At 41.8% G+C, this 11,277-nt stretch overlaps 1 long non-coding RNA gene and 1 other non-coding gene across 2 annotated transcripts; both read right to left on the bottom strand.

Annotated features, from left to right (window-relative positions):
- Positions 1 to 263: 263 nt before the first annotated feature.
- On the bottom strand, positions 264 to 1,852 carry LOC110532993. The gene is made up of 3 exons (XR_005053439.1): positions 1,578 to 1,852; positions 1,280 to 1,350; positions 264 to 1,044 (listed from the first exon to the last, which is right to left on the bottom strand). It is a non-coding gene; the product is annotated as an uncharacterized LOC110532993 (transcript).
- Positions 1,853 to 4,246: 2,394 nt separating this feature from the next.
- LOC110532992 lies at positions 4,247 to 6,613 on the bottom strand. The gene is made up of 3 exons (XR_002474909.2): positions 6,304 to 6,613; positions 5,961 to 6,016; positions 4,247 to 4,658 (listed from the first exon to the last, which is right to left on the bottom strand). It is a non-coding gene; the product is annotated as an uncharacterized LOC110532992 (long non-coding RNA).
- Between the last annotated feature and the right edge of the window lie 4,664 nt (positions 6,614 to 11,277).

Here is an 11,277-nt window from a genome sequence, read left to right as displayed (position 1 = left end):
ACTCCTAGTGGATGAAACCAGGGGTGCAACTTTCACTCGGGATGGACATTTGCCCCCCCACATTCTGAAATTGCATTTTTGTCCCCACCAGTTTTATCATTGGAATGTTATTCAAAACAATTGCTTTAGGACCATGCAGACTCCTCCGAGAGATCGGGTAGGCTGTTTGGAGTGTTTATCCAACTGGATAAAAATGATTGAAAAAATAATTCAAAATAAAAATGTGGCCTTGGATGAACCTATAATTTTGGTGCAGTTTTGGTGGATTCTGTTATATTTTCCCTCTCAGTTGATAAGACCATCTCATCCTCAAAAGTCTGAATGTGTGTACTGTTGTGTTTGTTGAGTTCAAGTACAGAAGTTCATGTATGATGTTGACCTGTGGTGATTCTCACCTCAATGACCGTGTTGTTTTCCGTTAGCCTATACCCTGCCTTAGTCTGTTAACTCTCTCATTTTCCAAATGATTTAGCCTAGTATATAATACCAACAAAAAAAATATCAGTGGCCTTGAGTTCAGTTACAAGTGTTTGGGTCATTGAAGTTTCTGAGTTAGATGACTTTCACTATGAGAACATAGCAACTGACTGTTGATTAATACATCATATTTAATTTACAAATGTTCAAAAATAATGTCCACTTCCACTTTTTCTCTCTCCACATTACAGAGTATTTTGTGTAGATCGTTTACAAAACAATACAATTCAATCATTTTTAATGACACTTTGTAACATAAAATGTGAGACAAGTCAAGAAGTGTGAACTTTCTGAAGGTACTATAGATATTTAGTTGCCTAATACATTAGGTCCAGTTACGGCAGGACATGGGTTAAGAGTGTAATCTTGGGGGTAATCTATTGTAAGGTATCTGTTGTCGTGTCTTTGCTATGCCGGATTAAGTGATATGACATGGGGTTCATAATCCTCCACCAACGGGCCATCGTCATTAAAGTGTATAACTCTTCTTCTATTCTGTCCTGAAATGATTCTCATATGCAGTGTAAAGGTCTCTGGCATCCCTCGTCTGATCAGTTCCCACTGAAGCTGGAATAAACAAAGGGGTTTCATCATTTAGTAAATGTGTAAACGCTACATTCCTATCCTCTTCAAACTCCTTTCCACTTATTCGCTTCACTTTCCATCTTTACTCAGTATCCTTATTTGTTAAAGCAACCTTACACTGAAATCCCTTTGAGTGAGGTTATTCCTCATTCTATAATCATTTTTGGAGATTAATAATAATTCATTATTATATGATACGTTTGACAGTGACTCTCACCTGCTTCAAGATTTCAGATTCGGTAAGGTCTGTTGTCATGGTAAATTTCACCCTCAGTACCAACTTATATCCTGTAGAGACACAATGAGTCAGTAATACGAACAAGCATTATGAAAGAAAGAAAGACAGACAGACAGACACAGACAGACAGACAGACAGACAGACAGACAGACAGACAGACAGACAGACAGACAGACAGACAGACAGACAGACGTACGGTAAGAAAAAAAGGAGACTTGACAGGGTTGACCACTATTACCAATTTCATTAGATATTAAGTAAAGTAAATCAGACTTACCAGACCTACTATGCATGGTGTACTGTCCTGCAGGTGGAGTTATAGTGCTCATTTGTGTAGTGTCTGGTAGCTCAGTAGTGGTTGTTGTATTAGGAGCTGTAGTTGTTGTAGTAAGAGTTGCAGTTGTTGTATTAGGAGCTGCAGTTGTTGTAGTAGGAGCTGCAGTTGTATTAGGAGCTGCAATTGTTGTATTAAGAGCTGCAGTTGTTGTATTAGGAGTTGCAGTTGTTGTATTAGGAGTTGCAGTTGTTGTATTAGGAGTTGCAGTTGTTGTAGTAGGAGCTGTAATTGTTGTAGTAAGAACAGCAGTTGTTGTATTAGGAGCTGCAGTTGTTGTATTAGGAGTTGCAGTTGTTGTAGTAGGAGCTGTAATTGTTGTAGTAAGAACAGCAGTTGTTGTATTAAGAGCTGCAGTTGTTGTATTAGGAGTTGCAGTTGTTGTATTAGGAGTTGCAGTTGTTGTAGTAGGAGCTGTAATTGTTGTAGTAAGAACAGCAGTTGTTGTATTAGGAGCTGTAGTTGTTGTAGTAGGAGCTGTAGGTGTTGTAGTAGGAGCTGAAGTTGTTGTATTAAGAGCTGCAGTTGTTGTATTAGGAGCTGCAGTTGTTGTAGTAGGAGATGTGGTTGTTTTATTAGGAGATGTGGTTGTTTTATTAGGAGCAGTGGTTGTCATAGTAGGAGCTGTTGTGATTAGAGCTACAGCTGCTGTTAACTTAGCAGGAGCTGTTGTTGTCGTAATTGGATCTGTGGTTGTTGTAGTAGGAACTGTGGTTGTAGTAAGAGCTGCTGCTCCTGTTATTGTTGTTGTAGTAGAAGCTGTAGTTGTGGTTGTTGTAGTCAGAACTGTTGTTGTCGGATTTGGATCTGTGGTTGTTGTAGTAGGAGCTGTAGTTGTAGATGGAGCCTCAGTTATTGTTGTTGTAGTAGGAGCTGTAGTTGTGGTTGTTGCAGCTGCAGCTGTGGTTGTTGTAGTATGAGCTGCAGCTGTGGTTGTTGTGGTAGGAGCTACTGTTGTGGTTGTTGTAGTAGGAGCTGTAGTTGTGGTTGTTGTAGTAGGAGCTACTGTTTTGGTTGTTGTAGTAGGAGCTGTAGTTGTGGTTGTTGTAGTAGCAGCTGCAGCTGTGGTTGTTGTAGTAGGAGGAGCTGCAGCTGTGGTTGTTGTAATTGGATCTGTGGTTGTTGTAGTAGGAGCTGCAGTTGTAGTTGTAGTAGGAACTGTGGTTGTAGTAAGAGCTGCTGCTCCTGTTATTGTTGTTGTAGTAGAAGCTGTAGTTGTGGTTGTTGTAGTAGGAACTGTTGTTGTCGGATTTGGATCTGTGGTTGTTGTAGTAGGAGCTGTAGTTGTGGTTGTTCTAGTAGGAGCTGTAGTTGTGGTTATTGTAGTAGGAACTGTAGTTGTGGTTGTTGTAGTAGGAACTGTTGTTGTCGGAATTAGACCTGTGGTTGTTGTAGTAGAAGCTTCAGTTGTAGATGAAGCCTCAGTTATTGTTGTTGTAGTAGGAGCTGTAGTTGTGGTTGTTGTAGTAGGAGCTGCAGCTGTGGTTGTTGTGGTAGGAGCTACTGTTGTGGTTGTTGTAGTAGGAGCTGCAGTTGTGGTTGTTGTAGTAGGAGCTACTGTTGTGGTTGTTGTAGTAGCAGCTGCAGCTATGGTTGTTGTAGTAGGAGCTACTGTTGTGGTTGTTGTAGTAGGAGCTGTAGTTGTGGTTGTTGTAGTAGGAGCTACTGTTGTGGTTGTTGTAGTAGGAGCTGTACTTGTGGTTGTTGTAGTAGGAGCTACTGTTGTGGTTGTTGTAGTAGGAGCTGTACTTGTGGTTGTTGTCGTAGGAGCTACTGTTGTGGTTGTTGTAGTAGGAGCTGCAGTTGTGGCTGTTGTAGTATGAGCTACTGTTGTGGTTGTTGTAGTAGGAGCTGTAGTTGTGGTTGTTGTAGTAGGAGCTACTGTTGTGGTTGTCGTAGTAGGAGCTGCAGTTGTGGTTGTTGTAGTAGGAGCTGCAGTTGTGGTTGTTGTAGTAGGAGCTGCAGTTGTAGTTGTCGTAGTAGGAGCTGCAGTTGTGGTTGTTGTAGTAGGAGCTGCAGTTGTGGTTGTAGGATCTGTAGTTGTGGTTGTTGTAGTAGGAACTGTAGATGTGGTTGTTGTAGTAGGAGCTGTAGTTGTGGTTGTTGTAGTAGGAGCTGCAGTTGTGGTTGTTGTAGTAGGAGCTGCAGTTGTGGTTGTCGTAGTAGGAGTTGCAGTTGTGGTTGTCGTAGTAGGAGCTGTAGTTGTGGTTGTCGTAGTAGGAGCTGTAGTTGTGGTTGTTGTAGTAGGAGCTGCAGTTGTGGTTGTCGTAGTAGGAGCTGTTGTTGTAGTAAATGGATTTGTGGTTGTTGTAGTAGGAGCTGCAGCTGCAGCTGTGGTTGTTGTAGTAGGAGCTGCAGCTGTGGTTGTTGTAGTAGGAGCTGCAGCTGTGGTTGTTGTAGTAGGAGCTGTTGTAGTAAATGGATCTGTGGTTGTCGTAGTAGGAGCTGCAGTTGTGGTTGTTGTAGTAGGAGCTGCAGTTGTGGTTGTAGGAGCTGTAGTTGTGGTTGTTGTAGTAGGAACTGTAGATGTGGTTGTTGTAGTAGGAGCTGCAGTTGTAGTAGGAGCTGTAGTTGTGGTTGTTGTAGTAGGAGCTGCAGTTGTGGTTGTCGTAGTAGGAGCTGCAGTTGTGGTTGTCGTAGTAGGAGCTGTAGTTGTGGTTGTTGTAGTAGGAGCTGCAGTTGTGGTTGTCGTAGTAAGAGCTGTTGTTGTAGTAAATGGATTTGTGGTTGTCGTAGTAGGAGCTGCAGCTGCAGCTGTGGTTGTTGTAGTAGGAGCTGTTGTAGTAAATGGATCTGTGGTTGTTGTTGTAGGAGCTTCAGTTGTTGTTGTAGTAAGAGCCTCAGTTATTGTTGTTGTTGTAGGAGCTACGTCTGTGGTTGTTGGAGCAAGAGATGCACCTACAGCTGTGGTTGTTGGAGCAGGAGATGCACCGACAGCTGTGGTTGTTGTAGCAGGTGCCTCTGTTGCGGTTGTCATATTAGGATCTGTAGTTGTGCTTGTTACAGAGCAGAGTCTGCCTATTACTTGGAAAAAGATAACAATTATTAGGTAGCATAACAATACTTTAATCCCAGGCACCAGAAATAGACTCAGGCATTTCTAAAACATCTGACAATTTTTTCCCTCAAGGTCACCACACATCATCATCCTGCAAAAAAAACCCACAAAAACATTTAGACAGTTCCATTGGGCTTTTGGCAGAAAATGTCTTCTGGAACATGTGAACTTTCCTGTGCCTTAATAATACACGTGTATGCCATCTGTAAATACAAATAAAATTGTTAAATTACGAGCATAGTAGTTTTTGACACAGAAAATACAGGAACATTCCTGCTTTCAATGATTGGCTGAGATGATGGAAGGGCTGGACATGCCGAGAAATGAGTTTGGATGTGTCTGCCATGTAGCATGGTCTTATCTATTACATGAGCTGCTCAGTATGCAGCAAGTTAAAGCATACTGTTAGCTAGCTAGCTAATGTTAGCTGGCTGGCTCTCTAGCTAACGTTTTGTGAATGTTCTGTGTAGTAATATTATTTGTATCTCAGAAAGCCATTTGAATTGCTAGTTATAGCCTAATGTTGGCTAGCTAAAATTGAACCTATTTGGTTAGCTTTAGCTACTTGCAGGTTCATGCATGGTAGTATTGCCGCGTTCAAAACAAGTGGGAAAAAACAAGAGTTCAAATCATGACATCAGTGAATTTCAGGTCGGAAAGTCAGTTAAGAACAAATTCTTATTTACAATGACAGCCTAGGAACAGTGGGTTTTTTGCCTTGTTCAGGGGCAGAACGATAAGAGTTTTACCTTGACAGCTCAGGGATTCGATCTAGCAACCTTTCGGTTACTGGCCCAATGCTCTGACTACTAGGCTACCTTCTGCCTGTTTACCAGAAATTGTAATCTGAAGAACAACATAACCGGCACCAAAATCAGATTAGGATATAGGCCAAGGACCAGATAAAGTGTATTTTTGCTACTACTTTCACCATGTTTAGTCTTGAAATCTTTGGTAGTTTACTACACTGTGAATCCTTAAAGAGATAGAGATATGTGGGGCTAAGGCTTAAGAGTGTGTGAACAATGCTGAATGGGTGTAGACAAAAAAGAGCTCTCCAGTAGGTGTACTGTACCAAAATATTCACAGACCATTTTCTCAAAGGTGGGGTTACAAGTTCATCAACTTTCAAAGCATAATTCATTTCCCATTGCTCATCAACTGTGCAGTGCATGATATAACATTTTATAGCTCTGAGTCTCTACTTTTATCCAATGTAAAAAAAAAAAATGTAATTTCAAATTTGATGCATAGGACCAGATACTAACCTGAAAAAATGATGATGAGAAACACTCCAAGTTCCATAGTTGTATTGGTATTCCCTCTAATACATGGGAGAAAAAACATGAATGAAATTCTAAATACATTTTAAACTATTATTAATTTAAATTATACATGTAAATACTATCAAAAATACAAATTGAAATACTGAAGGTAGCCTAAACAGTAAGCAGTTAAAAATCTCATTATGTTTTTTTAAGTGAGATTTTTCTATCAATACAGTAGGCCTACCTGTAATTGACAATGTTCACTGTTCCGCACATTTACATTCTGATAAGTGCAGGTACTTTTAATGTATAGTATTTTATAGAATAATAGAAAATGTCTTACCAAAATGGTTGCTGTTGTCTTCCTCAGTGTTTAGGCTTCTGTGAGCTCCTCAACTGATCTGCATAAGCTTCTGTTCTATAATTTGTTCTCTGTCAGCTGGCATCCCAAATGGCACCCTATTCGCTATAAAGTGCACTACTTTGACTAGGAAATAGGGTGCCATTTGGAATGTACTCTGTCTCTGGCAGTTACAGTAACTACACAGTTCAACATGAAGAATAAACTACATTACAACACTATCAGGCCATCTGTCTGAATATATTTTTAAAAGTACAGACTCATAGATTCAAAATGGTATATCATACACTGTAGATGGAGGAAACAGGAAAGTTATACCGCTTTTGAAGTTGATAAACGTGTTATCCCACTTACGAAATAATAGGAGAAAATACCCTTGAAAGTGTTCACACTTGCTCAAGAGCTCTTCTATGAGTATGCCCATTCAGCATTGATCACACCATCTTATGCCTTAGCCCCACCCATCTATTTAAGGACTCACATGTGAGGACATGTACTAAAAACAGAGTGAGTAAGGTGGTGTAGTAAACCAGTGTTGAAAGTAGTAGTCTACAATAAGGAAAAACTCCAGGTAAAAATACACTTCATCTAGTCTTTGGCCTATATCAAATCAAACCAACGTTTATTTGTCATGTACACAGGATACAGAAGGTGTAAACGGTACAGTGAAATGCTTCTTTGCCAGTTCCTCCTCAACAGCACAGTATCAATATCAAAAATAGAAAACTTGTGAACAGAAAAGTATCAATATCAAGAAATAGAAGGGGAAAAGTTGCAATGCCAGTAGAGAAAGAACAAAAGATTATACACTAAGTAGAAAAACAATATCAACAACGGCGGCGGTTATATGTATACAATCAGAAGTTATATGTATACAATCAGGGTAAAGTGGCTGAGCAGCTGGATTCATGTAAAACGTAGCAGCAGCGTATGGTGGTTGAGTGTGTGAGTGTGTGTGTTATGTGCGTGAGTGTTAAGAGAGAGGCATGTGAATGTGCATAGAGGCCGTGCAGATCGTCCAAGGGGGCAGGCAGACAGCTAGAAGAACATTGGTGGAGGGCTTGTGATGTCCATGGCCTCTCCCTGATCTAAAAGATAGGTTTTGTTGAGTTGTGTCCAGTCCAGGTGGTGATTGTACAGGCAGACCATCTCTGAAATTATGTGAAACAGTGCGGTTTTGGAACACTTTACATGTGATGATATTTCACATGAAGTTTCACATGTGGATTTCCGTTTAGGGTCATAACCATGTCATAATATATCAAAACAGTAACATGGTCATTACACTTTCATGATGCACATACATATTTCGACCTGTTGGGATATATATTGCATTATTTAATGGCTGGTTATGACATAAGAGTTTCAAAACTCACAAAACTTACCACTCAAGGCAAAACATTCCATTACACCATAGCCTGCTTGTCAACATTATGTTTATATGATATTTATCTGTGTATATTAAGGAACACCTAACTTTCCCAGACATACATTACTCCTTTCGACAACAGCAGCAATTACTAATTCCAAGGGTATTTCATGAGGTTGTACTTCAAAAAATTATGTATTATTATTATTTAATTGCTATTATTATTATTAGTTGTCATATTATTATTGTTACTAGGTATTGTTTGTTTAGTTATTTTTTTCATTTGGACAATCTTGAAAACGAGATACTACATCTCAAGAGATTTCATACTGAAATTGCAAATAAATATTTTCTGAAATTGAACATGTTCAATTTTCACTGTAATACCGCACACGTTGAAGTCAGACATACACCTACCTCAAGGCTCTGTTTCTGATGACTGGGATGAATGCAGAAGTGTCAAGGCAAACGACAGGTCAAGGGCAGGCAGAGGTCAATTAACCAGAGCACAGTCCGAAAGGTACAGAACGGCAGGCAGGCTCAGGGTCAGGGCAAGCAAAGGTCAGTAATCCAGGGTGGTGTGACAAGGTACAGAACGGAAGGCAGGCCCAGGGTCAGGGCAGGCAGAGGTCAGTAATCCAGTGTGGTATGACAAGGTACAGAATGGAAGGCAGGCTCAGGGTCAGGGCAGGCAGAATTGGTCAAAACCCGGGAAAACTAGAAATCAGGAACTAGAGAAACAGACGATCCAAGATGGAGTAGCAGTCAGATGTCTTTGTCCACCGTCTTGTCGTGTCCCATTTATATATATTTTTATATACTTCGCATATCTTTTATATATTTTTCTAAACCTCAACTTCAAAATACTCTCCTGCAACCCGCCTCACCCAATGTGATGTGGATCTGTTTTTTCTAAAGTATTTTTATTTACCTCGGAACCGGAATCACCCAACAGAAGCTAACAGAAGCTATCCAGCTCACTAGCTACTAGCTAGTAGTCAGCTAACCACTGCTAGCGGTCATCAGCTAACCTTTAGCTCGGAAAGCTCTCGCTAGTTTGTACAACGCGACTCAAACAGGAGCGTACCGGACCTATTTTCTCTCGATATCCCCGGATTCCTACTGCAAGCTCCGAACCTTTTCACCTGGATCATCGCAGCTAGCTAGATGCTATCCGAGTGACTACTGGCTAGTGGCTAATGTCTGTCCCAAAGCAAGCACCAATTAGCCTGGAGCTAGCCCATGCTAGGCCCATTCTCCCGGCTAGCTGAAGAGGCCCATCAGCCACTCCTGGGCTACAATAACTGGACCCCTTCTACTGCCGGCACAGGGCACGGAACCCCGCCAATCCTTCACAACTGGACTATGATGTAATCTGCTCGAGGGGGTGCTCAACTGGCCCATACATCGCGACGTCCCTTGAATGCCCATCTGCTAGCCTGCTAGCCGCGGCCCGCTAGCTGTTTAGAGCATATAGTACTGTTAGCTGAATATATCCATCAGCCAATTTCATGGGCCACTATACCTATTTTGCCAATTGGACCCCTCTGCTACTCGGAACCCTACTAAACCATCACGACTGGTCTATCGACGTCTGTCCTGGTTAGGGATTATTGTCTTATTTCACTGTAGAGCCTCTAGCCCCTGCTCAATATGCCTTAATGCTTAACCAACCATTTAGTTCCACCCCCCACATATGCAGTGACATCACCTTGTTTAATAATCATCTCTAGAGACAATATCTCTCTCATCATTACTCAATGCCTAGGTTTACCTCCAATGTACTCACATCCTACCATACCTTTGTCTGTACATTATGCCTTGAATCTATTCCAAACCTGTTCCTTTTACTCTCTGTTCGGAAAGTACTAGACGACCAGTTCTGATATCCTTTAGCCGTACCCTTGTCCTAACCCTCCTCTGTTCCTCTGGAGACATAGAGATTAATTCAGGAAATGCAGCGCCTAGCTCCACTCCTACTCCCCAGGTGCTCTCATTTGTTGACTTCTGTAACCGTAATAGCCTTGGTTTCATGCATGTTAACATCAGAAGCCTCCTCCTATGTTTGTTTTATTCACTGCTTTAGCACAGTCTGACAACCCAAATGTCCTAGCTGTGTCTGAATCCTGGCATAGGAAGACCACTAAAAATCCTGACATTTTCATTCCTTACTGTAACATTTTCCGACAAGATAGAACTGCCAAAGGGGGGAGTGTTGCAATCTACTGCAGAGATAGCCTGCAGAGTCCTGTCTTACTATCCAGGGCTGTACCCAAACAATTTGAGCTTCTACTTTTAAAAATCAACCTTTCCAGAAACAAGTCTCTCACCGTTGCCACTTGCTATAGACCACCCTCTGCCCCCAGCTGTGCCCTGGACACCATATGTGAATTGATTGCCCCCATCTATCTTCAGAGCTCGTGCTGCTAGGTGACCTAAACTGGGACATGCTTAACACCCCGGCCATCCTACAATCTAAGCTTGATGCCCTCAATCTCACAAATTATCAATGAAACCACCAGGTACAACCCCAAATCCGTAAACACAGGCACCCGCATAGATATCATCCTAACCCACTTGCCCTCCAAATACACCTCTGCTGTTTCCAACCAAGATCTCAGCGATCACTGCCTCATTGCCTGCGTCCCTATGTCACGGCCGTCGAAAGAAGCGGACCAAGGTGCAGCATGGTCAACGTACATTTTCCTCTTTATTTTGGAATGACACCAACAAAACAAGAAACAAAACAAGAAACAAAACGAACAACAACCGTGACGCTTACAGGGCTTTAGTGCTACAAACAAAGTTTACTACCCACAATCACAGGTGGGAAAAAGGGCTGCCTAAGTATGGTTCTCAATCAGAGACAATGATAGACAGCTGTCCCTGATTGAGAACCTAAAACACTTCAGCGAGCAGGCCTTTCTAATCGACCTGGCACAGGTATCCTGGAAGGATATTGACCTCATCCCGTCAGTAGAGGATACCTGGTTATTCTTTAAAAGTGCCTTCCTCACCATCTTAAATAAGCATGCCCCATTAAAAAAATGAACCAGGAACAGATATAGCCCTTGGTTCTCTCCAGACCTGACTGCCCCTGACCAGCACAAAAACATCCTGTGGTGTTCTGCATTAGAAGTTAGGAACCAATATATACAGGCAGTTAGGAAAGCAAAGGCTAGCTTTTTCAAGCAGAAATTTGCATCCTGTAGCACAAACTCAAAAAAGTTATGGGACACTGTAAAGTCCATGGAGAATAAGAGCACCTCCTCCCAGCTGCCCATTGCACTGAGACTAGGAAACACTGCCACCACTGATGAATCCACTATAATTGAAAATGCTTATTGAAATTTTTCTACGGCTGGCCATGCTTTCCATCTGGCTACCCCTACCCCAATCAACAGCCCTCCACCCCCCAGAGCAACTCACCCAAGCCTCCCCATTTCACCTTCACCCAAATCCAGATAGCTGATGTTCTGAAAGAGCTGCAGAATAAGGACCCCGACAAATCAGCCGGGCTAGACAATCTGGACCTGTCAGAAGGTGGGTGTAGCTGGTGCATGAAGTCAGGCACAGGAGAGCAGAAT

Source organism: Oncorhynchus mykiss, chromosome 9 (genome assembly GCF_013265735.2).
Source record: "Oncorhynchus mykiss isolate Arlee chromosome 9, USDA_OmykA_1.1, whole genome shotgun sequence".
Classification (NCBI taxonomy): domain Eukaryota; kingdom Metazoa; phylum Chordata; class Actinopteri; order Salmoniformes; family Salmonidae; genus Oncorhynchus; species Oncorhynchus mykiss.
Note: the sequence above shows the minus strand (reverse complement) of the source record. Positions and strands in the feature narration are given on the sequence as shown.